The 9,002-nt window shown below is 50.7% G+C and overlaps 3 non-coding genes across 3 annotated transcripts; 1 reads left to right on the top strand and 2 right to left on the bottom strand.

The window, feature by feature from the left end:
* Window positions 1–215: 215 nt before the first annotated feature.
* Window positions 216–288, bottom strand: TRNAR-CCU. The gene has a single exon. It is a non-coding gene; the product is annotated as a tRNA-Arg (tRNA).
* Window positions 289–2,447: 2,159 nt separating this feature from the next.
* TRNAS-CGA lies at window positions 2,448–2,529 on the bottom strand. The gene has a single exon. It is a non-coding gene; the product is annotated as a tRNA-Ser (tRNA).
* A 4,455-nt stretch (window positions 2,530–6,984) lies between these two features.
* Window positions 6,985–7,124, top strand: LOC120375940. Its single transcript, XR_005586874.1, has one exon. It is a non-coding gene; the product is annotated as a U4 spliceosomal RNA (small nuclear RNA).
* Window positions 7,125–9,002: the final 1,878 nt, after the last annotated feature.

Genomic DNA, 9,002 nt, shown 5'->3' on the forward strand with positions numbered 1-9,002 from the left:
TGTCGGAGTAAACACTCCCCTTCCTTCTATTCTCAGACAAACACTAGTATTAACTGTTTGCTACTGATGGGTCTAGACAGCATTTGTCAAGTGGAAGATACCGTTTCTGGGGGATTGCTCCCAAGATCCAGTACTTTGGGTTCAAACGTCTCCCAGCTTCCTTGGTGAAAATAGCACCAAGGCTTCTTTGCAATGTACAAGAAGAAAGGAGTTTTCACCCCAGATGGGACTTGAATCCACAATCTCTGGCTTAGGAAGCCAACGCCTTATCCATTAGGCCACTGGGGCCCTGAAAACCAGTGGAAAGAGGGATGGAAATTCCCTCTCAGGATTGCACATTCCTCACATTCAATCAGAAGTCAAATACACCAATTAATCGCCTTACAGAAACGTCTGCATCCCCTGGCAGTGAGGCAACTGGGCAGGTCGCTGACAGAGCTGAGCACCACCTTTCTGCCAGCCATCTTTAGAGAAGAACCCCACCGTAGAGTCACCCCTCCCTCCTTCAGCACCTCCACGTCTGTGGCTCTGAGCAGCAGTAGGATGATTAGCGGGTGAATCCGGGGCTGGAAGGGGGGTAAGGTCGGCCTGTAAGAAGTAACCAGATGGGGCAGACCCAGGGGGAGGCTGTGGGCTGCTGGTTGGTTGTTGGGATCCGAGCTCTAGATCAAAGCTGCACAGCGACCTGACACCCAGGGTTATAAGGCCGAAATAGTGACCCCCTTACTGGCCTTGGTGACCCCCAAACCCTTGTTACTAAGGGCATTGAGGAGTCTCTGTCCCTTAATAACTTCTGGGAGCTCCCCAGCAGGCTGCGGGCATCAGCCGCCTCCTGCCTCACAGGTTAGACTCTTGGTGCTGTGCCAGCCGCCCCCTCACTTGCAGGCCCAGTGTAAGAAGAAGGAGGCCTGGTGCTGGCAGAAGAGGGTTTTGATTGATCGATCTCTGTGTTATGGGCACAGGACGCTTCCACTCAGTAGCACAGCTGGGGGGGGAGCAAGGGGAGCAGCTAAGGGCGTTGGGTTCCTCCGGTGGGGGTGTGGAGCAGCCGTTCGTTTTCCTGTTCGCACTCCTCTGCGGTGTGAAAATCGGGGCGGGGAGGCAGAAGCCCCACTTCCCTCCCGAAATGACACCCAGTGGGGGAAGCCAGGACAACAGAGTGGGGCGGCAGGTGGTGGCTAGACTCTCACTGCCAGGGTCTAGTCTAGCTCAGGGTCCAGCTCAACTTCCTCCCCGCGCCACTGGCCCCCAGTCCCCTTCCACCACCAGGTCAACCCGGGCACTAGGGCAGGAACAGGGTGAGGCAGCAAGTCAAGCTGAGCAAGGCAGGCAAAAGCGAGTCTTGTCTTCATGGGCCACTCACAATGACGTCCTTTTTGTGTGCAACTGCTGCAAAAACATCCCGAACAGAGAAGCAACAGGCCAAAACACTGCCACACAGCTGCCAATGTAGCTCAGTTGGGAGAGCGTTAGACTGAAGATCCAAAGGCCCCTGTTTTAATCCCAGGCTTTGGCAGGCCCTTTCATCCCTCTTTGTGCAGGGGGGGCTTGTTTTCTGGGAGGGCAGCAGCACCTTTATCTGGGGCAGGTACCTGATTTTGAGCTCCCCAGCAGGACAACAGAGAGCATGGGCTTCTCCCCCTAGTTGGCCCACCTGACCTATAAGGATGGGAGATGGGAGCTGTCTTTCCCACATGACTTATTTGTCCACCCAAAATGGCAGGAACGGAGTGAGGCAGGACGGCCCTCGGAGATGGTGCCAGAGGGGGCAGGGACTTGGGAGGAAAGCTCCTCTGCAAAGCTGAGTGACGACAGTGCTGGGGAAGGGGCATCTGGCACCTGGAATATGGCAGGGATTCAGAGGCCCAAGAGGAGGCACTTGATGTTAAGGTGTGAAAGGAAAGATCCATGGTAGGAACTGGCTCCCTTCCTCTGGACCACACAGTGTTTGGTGTTGGGGCGGATTTTAATTGTCTCAGCCGGCCTGAGAACTGCTGGTCCCGTTTTCTCAACTGTGAGAGGAAACGTTTTTACAATGAGCACTACCTGGTGCAGGTCTGTAGCGAGGTTGGCTTAGAGGACTTGTTTCTCCATAGCAGAACCAGTGGAGGGTGGGCGGTAGCCTCCTAGTCCTCTGACCCGAGCTCACAGCAGCTGCAGAGGGGATACACCTTTCTGCAGGGACAGACCAGGAGTCGCACTGACCGGATTTACGTGAAGGAGAGCACGTCAACATGGCTAATCTATGGGGCACCAGGTGAGTGGCAGAGGTTTCAGGTACTGAGAGTTTGCCTGACCCCTCAGGGACACAGTGTGAGGGGGTGTCCCAGGGATCTCTGTGAAAGGAGCAGAACAGGATTTACTTGGGGTGGGAAGAGAATTGAGAGTGTCTCAGGGGGTTGTACAGAGGTATTGCCCGGGTGAGAGACTGGCTAAAACACAGGCCTCGCTGTGAGCAGGATTTGAACCTGCGCAGGGGAACCCTATTGGATTTCGACTCCAACACCTTAACCACTCGGCCATCACAGCTGTGAGGACAAAATTGCCCCAATGCCAGAGAAACTGGTAAAGAATCACAATGCCCAGGTGTGAAGTCATCTGAACTACAGAATTCCCACCGCAAACCTGGCCCCCAAAGCACAGGGGGGATTGGGGGTTTGTTCTCTTTGCTTAGCCATGTGCAGTCGCACAGAGAGCGGGTTTAAAAGTCTCCCCTCCCACAGAGCGGGAAGGGGAAATGATTCTCAACTTGAAGCCTGAGGTGAATGAGGATGTCTGGACCAAGGGGCCAGGGACTGGCCTTTGCTAGAGAAACCACTGTCAAGTTTTAGCCAATTAGGACAAGTCAGCAAATAAGAACAACCTCAGGTCTCAGTAGCTGCTGCAGGTAGCAAAGTCCTACAGGGAGCAGTTTCTGGCACTACACCTGCGCAGCTCTGCTTCCTGGCTCTTCTTGGGCTCCTGCTCTCTCCTTAGCTCTGCCCCACTCTGGCCCAGGCAGCTCCAGCTCCCACGGAGGATGGGACCCCCTGGCCTGGTGACTCCCCCATTACACTGCCTGGCCTGTCAGTGCAGCTAACTTGGAGCTTTGGTCTCTCCCCATTGCCCAGGGGACTGTCAGTCTCAGGGTCCTGATTCCCCATTGGCCCTTCCCCCGGGACTGGGAACTAGCCAACCAAACCCCGCCCCCCCCCACGCTAAGTTTTAGTAATGGGCCAAGAGCCCCCTTACACAAGCCAGCCCCGTGAGGGTCACCGATGTGCAGAGAGGGCAGCACGAGCTGGTCCCATGGTGTAATGGGCAGCCCTCACGACTCTGAATCCTGCAATCTGAGTTCAAATCTCAGTGGGACCTTGTGGTAAAGCCCTGGAGCTCCCAGTGTTCAACTTCCCTGTCTCCAGTTGTGCAAGAGCCAGTCTTTCCCCTCCTGCTGGGTGACTCACATCTCCTAGAGCCAGGTCTCTGGCTGGGGTGGCCACAGTGGGTTGGGGCTCTAGAACTTGTTACCCTGACAGTTGGGATCCTTGCTGCTTCACCTGATGCCCACAAGTTTGGCCCTGGTGCTTCCTGCCACACTTTTCCTGGGGCCCACATGGTGCTTGAAGAAAGGAGGGTCAGGGCTTGGCAGGAGGGAAGAAGATTCCCAGGCGGGAGCCCCACACACCGTCCCTCCTCCTCTGGGCACCTAGAGCAGGCGGCCCAGCTCTGTCTGCTGGATACCTGGGCAGAGTAGGTGAGTTCATGTAAATACAGTCTGGTCCCAAAGCCTCCCCAACCCTGGCTCGTCACTAGCTGTCAGGGCAGAGCTCATCCACACCTTGCTTCCAAATCATCATTTGAAATTCTGAGGTTGGCCAACATTGCGAAGCCAATGCACCGACATTGTCAGCAAACACAACAGCTGGGGAGAAACCCGGCTTTGTCCAGACTTTTCAAACCTATTTTACTTTCTCAGGTACAAGTATTTGTCATACGTTGGAGCTGCTTTTAAAGTGTTTGTTAACGTTGCAATTTCCATTTAGATTTGCAACCAATGACAACATTGGCAGCGCTGCATGTAACTACCTGACCACTGGGGGGGGGGGTGTTGGGGAAATTCGGGGAAGGGGGTGCACAGCCCCCTGGCTGGGGGGCGTATAGGGAATGCCCAGTTTCACTGAATTGAGTCTCCTACTGCAGCACCTCAGTAGGTCACATCAGAGAGGAGCTGCAGTGTCTAGGCAGTGGGATGCCTGTGCCTTTAAGAGCCCAGCCCTGGGAAGCCCATGCTGAGAGGTGCTGCCTGTGGGAGGGGAAATAGAAAAGCCCCTCTGCTCCCCCCACCCTGTTTTTGCAAACACTGGAGTCTCAGCCCCCCGGGGTAACTGTTACCCCTCTGCTCCTGCCTGTGCCGGAGTTTAACCCTCTGGCAGCGCCTCCCCCTGGGCTTAACTCCGGCTCCTTCCCCCCTCCCTGACTTTGCCCTTCAGCCCCTCTCCTAACTCTGCCTCCAGCTGCTTGACCCCCCCGACCAGTCAATTTCCACCCCCTGCTCAGACCCTGGCCACCCCCCTCCTCTGATTTGCCCCCCTTTGCTCCTCTTTAATCCCTGTAAAAAGTAGGGTGGGTGCTGGGTCCCATTCTCTGGTCGGGGGAGAGGGACTGGGCTCCTGGCCCCTGCCTGCCCAATGCTCAAAGCGCCCCACGATCTTGCGGATGTTTGCTGAGTGCTGCAGGGTCACCTGCAGGGCGAGAGAGACGCGGTTAGGAGGTGATGCAGCCAAAGATGCCTCACCCAACACTGAGATGCAGCCACCTCTGGGGTGGGTTGCACAAGTCAGCAAATGAATTTGGAACAGGAAACACACTGAAAGGACCAAGGCAGATGCAGGAGGTGGAGAAAAAGCAGGAGCCCTGGATCCCAGCCCTGCCCCTCCTCCACTCTACCCCCTAACCTCCGCTCTACTCCCAGAGTTGGGGGGAGAACCCAGGAGTCCTGGTCCCCAGCCTTGCCCACCCCCATATTTTGATATGGCTCCATCCAACAGCTGCCCCCCCCAATTGCAGGGCAGTGCCATGGGGCACACCGGGGCCTGCCTGTTTGCACAGGACGGGTGACACCAGTGCCCCAGGGTGGGGAGAGATGATGCTAAGGGAGAAGCAGGCAGCAGACACCCCCACAACAGAGAAAGACGTGCTAGAGGGCGCCGTGCTGCAAGGAGTGAGGGGGTTGGCAGGGAATGGGAGGATCTCCTCACAGCGGGTGTATCTGTCTCCCCATAATTCCTCCCCAGCCCTATCCTGGCCCAGGCTAATCCCGGCCCAGCTACCAGGGTTACATTTGGCCTGGATTCCCCAGCTGCTGGGGGAGGGGCGTGGGGCTGGGGACCATGAGCCTCTACTCCCCCTTCCCCCGACACAGCTGCATGGGAACCGACCAAAGGAGCCTGCAGCACTGCTGCCTAGAGGAAACTGAGGCACCAGCCAGTGACAAACACATCATGGCTCTCCTCAGCCTCATCCTCTTTTCCAGATACAACCCGGGGTGGTGGGGGGAGACTCAGGGCAGTTGCATAGTCAACCTGTTGAACTCCTTGCCAGAGGATGTTGTGAAGGCCAAGACTATAACAGGGTTCAAAAAAGAACTAGATAAATTAACAGAGGACAGGCCCATCAGTGGCTATTAGCCAGGGTGGGCAGGGATGGTGCCTGTAGCCTCTGTTTGCCAGAAGCTGGGAATGGGCGGCAGGGGGTGGATCACTGGATGATTCCCTGCTCTGTTCATTCCCTCTGGGGCCCCTGGCAGAAGACAGGAGGATACTGGGCTAGATGGACTTTGCGTCTGACCCAGTCTGGCTGCTCTTATGTCTCCCTTGGCGCAGCAGTGACACCCAGTGGCCAATCAGGGTAATGCACAGAAGGTGTCTCCGTTGGTGCAGCAGTGACACCTCGTGGTCATTGAGGGTAATGCACAGAAGGTGTTTCCCTTGATATAGCAGTGACACACAGTGGCCAGGTGGCCTAATGCACAGCGTGTGTCTGCCTTCTAGGAGCAGTGACACCCAGGGACCGGTCAAGGTAAGGCACAGAGTGTGTTTCCCATCAATCTGAGTAATTCACAGAGCATGCTTCCCATGGAGCAGCAGTGACACCCAGTGACCAGCAGGGGTGGCATCAGACTCTTCTCGTTTGCTGGGGGACTGAGATGGGCTAGACAAAAAAAATTGGGGGGCAGGCTCCATCCTTTATGGAAGCAATACAACCTTTATTAAAATAAAATAGTAAACGGTTTACTTTAATAATCTACATCTGTCCAAATTTTAATACTATGAGCTCAGATCAAGTGTGAGTAGTCTCTTGGTCTATCCAAGGATATGATCAAGTGTCTTGATGTTTTTGGTCTTTTGGCCTCGAGATGAAAACCTTGTCTGAGTCTTTGGAACCTTGAGATAAAAATATTATTTAAATCCAAAGTTCTTAAAGATCCCATCAACAACAAAAACCTAAATGAAAAATTGAAACAAAAAACAATGCTTAATTTAAAACCCAAACATTAAGAAAAACGTTGTTTTTAAAAATAAAAACTAACAAATGCCATAAATTAATAATTTCAACATTTTATCAAAAAGGTGTGCTACAGCAGGATGAGAAAATAACATAAAATAAATAAGCCTGACCACTAAAACCTCCCATAAAGGAATCACATCCTTGAATACTGGCCAAATCTGTATAAAATATGCAGAACTATGTCAAAACTGGTGTTGCAGGTCAGCGATTCGAATCCAGCAAATGTCAATTAAAAGCTCCATTCCAATTAAAAAAAAACAAAACAACCCAATAAACCAAAACAGTCACAGCCTGAAACAAACCTACACAGAAGCAAAATTAAACCTGTGCCAACACTGGAACAAACTATGTAAATTTCTAATTCTAACTTCTTGTTTCTCCCAGGAGGAAAGTGTTTTGCATCTCAGTAACCAGGCTGTCACTGCAGCTTTCCTTTCACTAAATAAGAAGTGGCAGTATCATAGCCAATGAGGTTAATCCGAGGCGTGATTATTGCTAGTTGAAAACTTTTCCCAATGCCCTCAGTTTTCTCTATGAGAAATTGAAATTGTATCTTTGCACTAATATCCCAAATGTGCAAGTCCATCCCCTCAGAGCAGCCCCACACCCTGAGCCCAGGGAGAATCTCAACTGGTTTGTGCATTTGTAACCCTGGGGCCTGAAGCTGATGAGAGAAAGGGAAGTGAGCCATCTTGGAGGTTTCCGATACCACCTGCCGGGAGCAGAGGAATTGACTGAGCAACGTCCTGGCTAATTTTCACCTTGTTCTCTGCCAGCAGGCTCCACTGGAGAGCTCAGGAGTGACTTGACAATGGCAGCACCCTATGTACATTTTGGAGCCATTGGGGTGAAATGTGAGTACTTTTGGGGTTGGGACCCACATGAGAATGGATGTGCACAAACTGGAGAGAGTCCAGCAGAGGGCAATAAAAATGATTAGGGGCTCAGGCACATGACTTAAGAGAACCTACAGGCCATATCCTGTATGTTAAGCTAAGGCAAAGTTAGCATCTCTATAGTGTGACCTTTTACACTATAGAGATGCTATAGAGAAAGGAAAATTGACCTTTATCTTGTTAAATAAAGAGAGAAGTACCCACGCTTGTCTAAGACCTTTACCTAGACCAATCGACAATGGAGAATGGCATAAGGTGTTTTTCAGTGTTGTACCCACAGAATTAACACGTACACCACAAGGGAACTTATGTGCATATGTACATGTCATCAACACGCACAAACATACTAGCCTATGAAGTAAGCGTACCCTAACGTTTTGTGGGTAAGGAATGAAATTTGGGCATAGGAGGAAGGATTTCAGGCGCTTGTGCCCTATAAAAGAGGTAACCCACCTCGCTAGAGCACGTTGCTCTATCATTCTTCTATCATACTTCCTCCACTCTCTCTCTATCTACTATCAGTAGGCCGTTCTTGTTCTTAAACTTTAAGTTTCAAAGTAACTCGGCTAAGCTTGGTTTCCCTACGTTTTTATTCTTTGTTTATTAGGATTTGATTTTAAGTTTAACTTATTCAAGTAAACCCAAAGTAACATTAGCTTTTTCGAAGCACTGCATCTTTCACTCAAGAATTGAGAAACCTGAACTGCAAGGCTGGTCCTGTGTCTCTTACCACCAGGTTATCAAGGAAGGGTGTGAGTATATTAACCAAAACTTTGTTGCATATAATGCCATATGTAAGTTTTGAATAGCAGTAATGCAACTGTAACTTTATAACTCAATTAAATTAAATTAAATGTAAGCTAATAAATTAAATTTTCATCATATTTTCAAAATTAATATTATTAGTATACCCTAAATCAGGCTACAGGGGACAGAGAGTTGGAGTGCAGGGGGATGAGAGCACTGGCTAGGGGGTGCAGGCTTTGGGGTGGGGTTGGAATGAGAGGTTCAGGGTGCAGTAGAGGGCTCAATGTTAGGGCAGAGAATTGGGCTGTGAGGGCTCTGGAACAAGGCCAGGAAAAAGAGAATTGAGGCATGCAGGGCCGTCCTTAGGATTTATGGTGCCCTAGGCGAGATTATGAAACTGGTGCCCCTGTGCCTGATCTGCTCTTAGCAACACAAATATAAGCATACAGTATTGGAAAACTTGCCACATTCACCTTATTAAAACCAGTTTAACTTAATGAAGCACACTGTAATGCTGATGCACTGGCACTAAAGAAGTAGCACTATAGAAAAAATTCTGATTTGACAGAATGATGCAAATAATATAATTTTTTTAATTTGTCTAATTTTTATTGGAAATTTATATGAAGAGGTATTGAAACAAAAATTTGTTTTTAATTAAAAGCAATCTTTCTGGCTTTTTTGGCTGCAAAATCAGTTTAATAAGCTGGGTTTCCAAACAGTGGGAAAATATAACCCTAGTTTTACTGCTAGGTAAAGCACAAAGTGACCAAAATGAAGTCAGCACAGCATCATCTCCTCTAGATTAAGGTA

The sequence above is a fragment of the Mauremys reevesii genome, linkage group 12 (assembly GCF_016161935.1).
Source record: "Mauremys reevesii isolate NIE-2019 linkage group 12, ASM1616193v1, whole genome shotgun sequence".
Classification (NCBI taxonomy): Eukaryota; Metazoa; Chordata; order Testudines; family Geoemydidae; genus Mauremys; species Mauremys reevesii.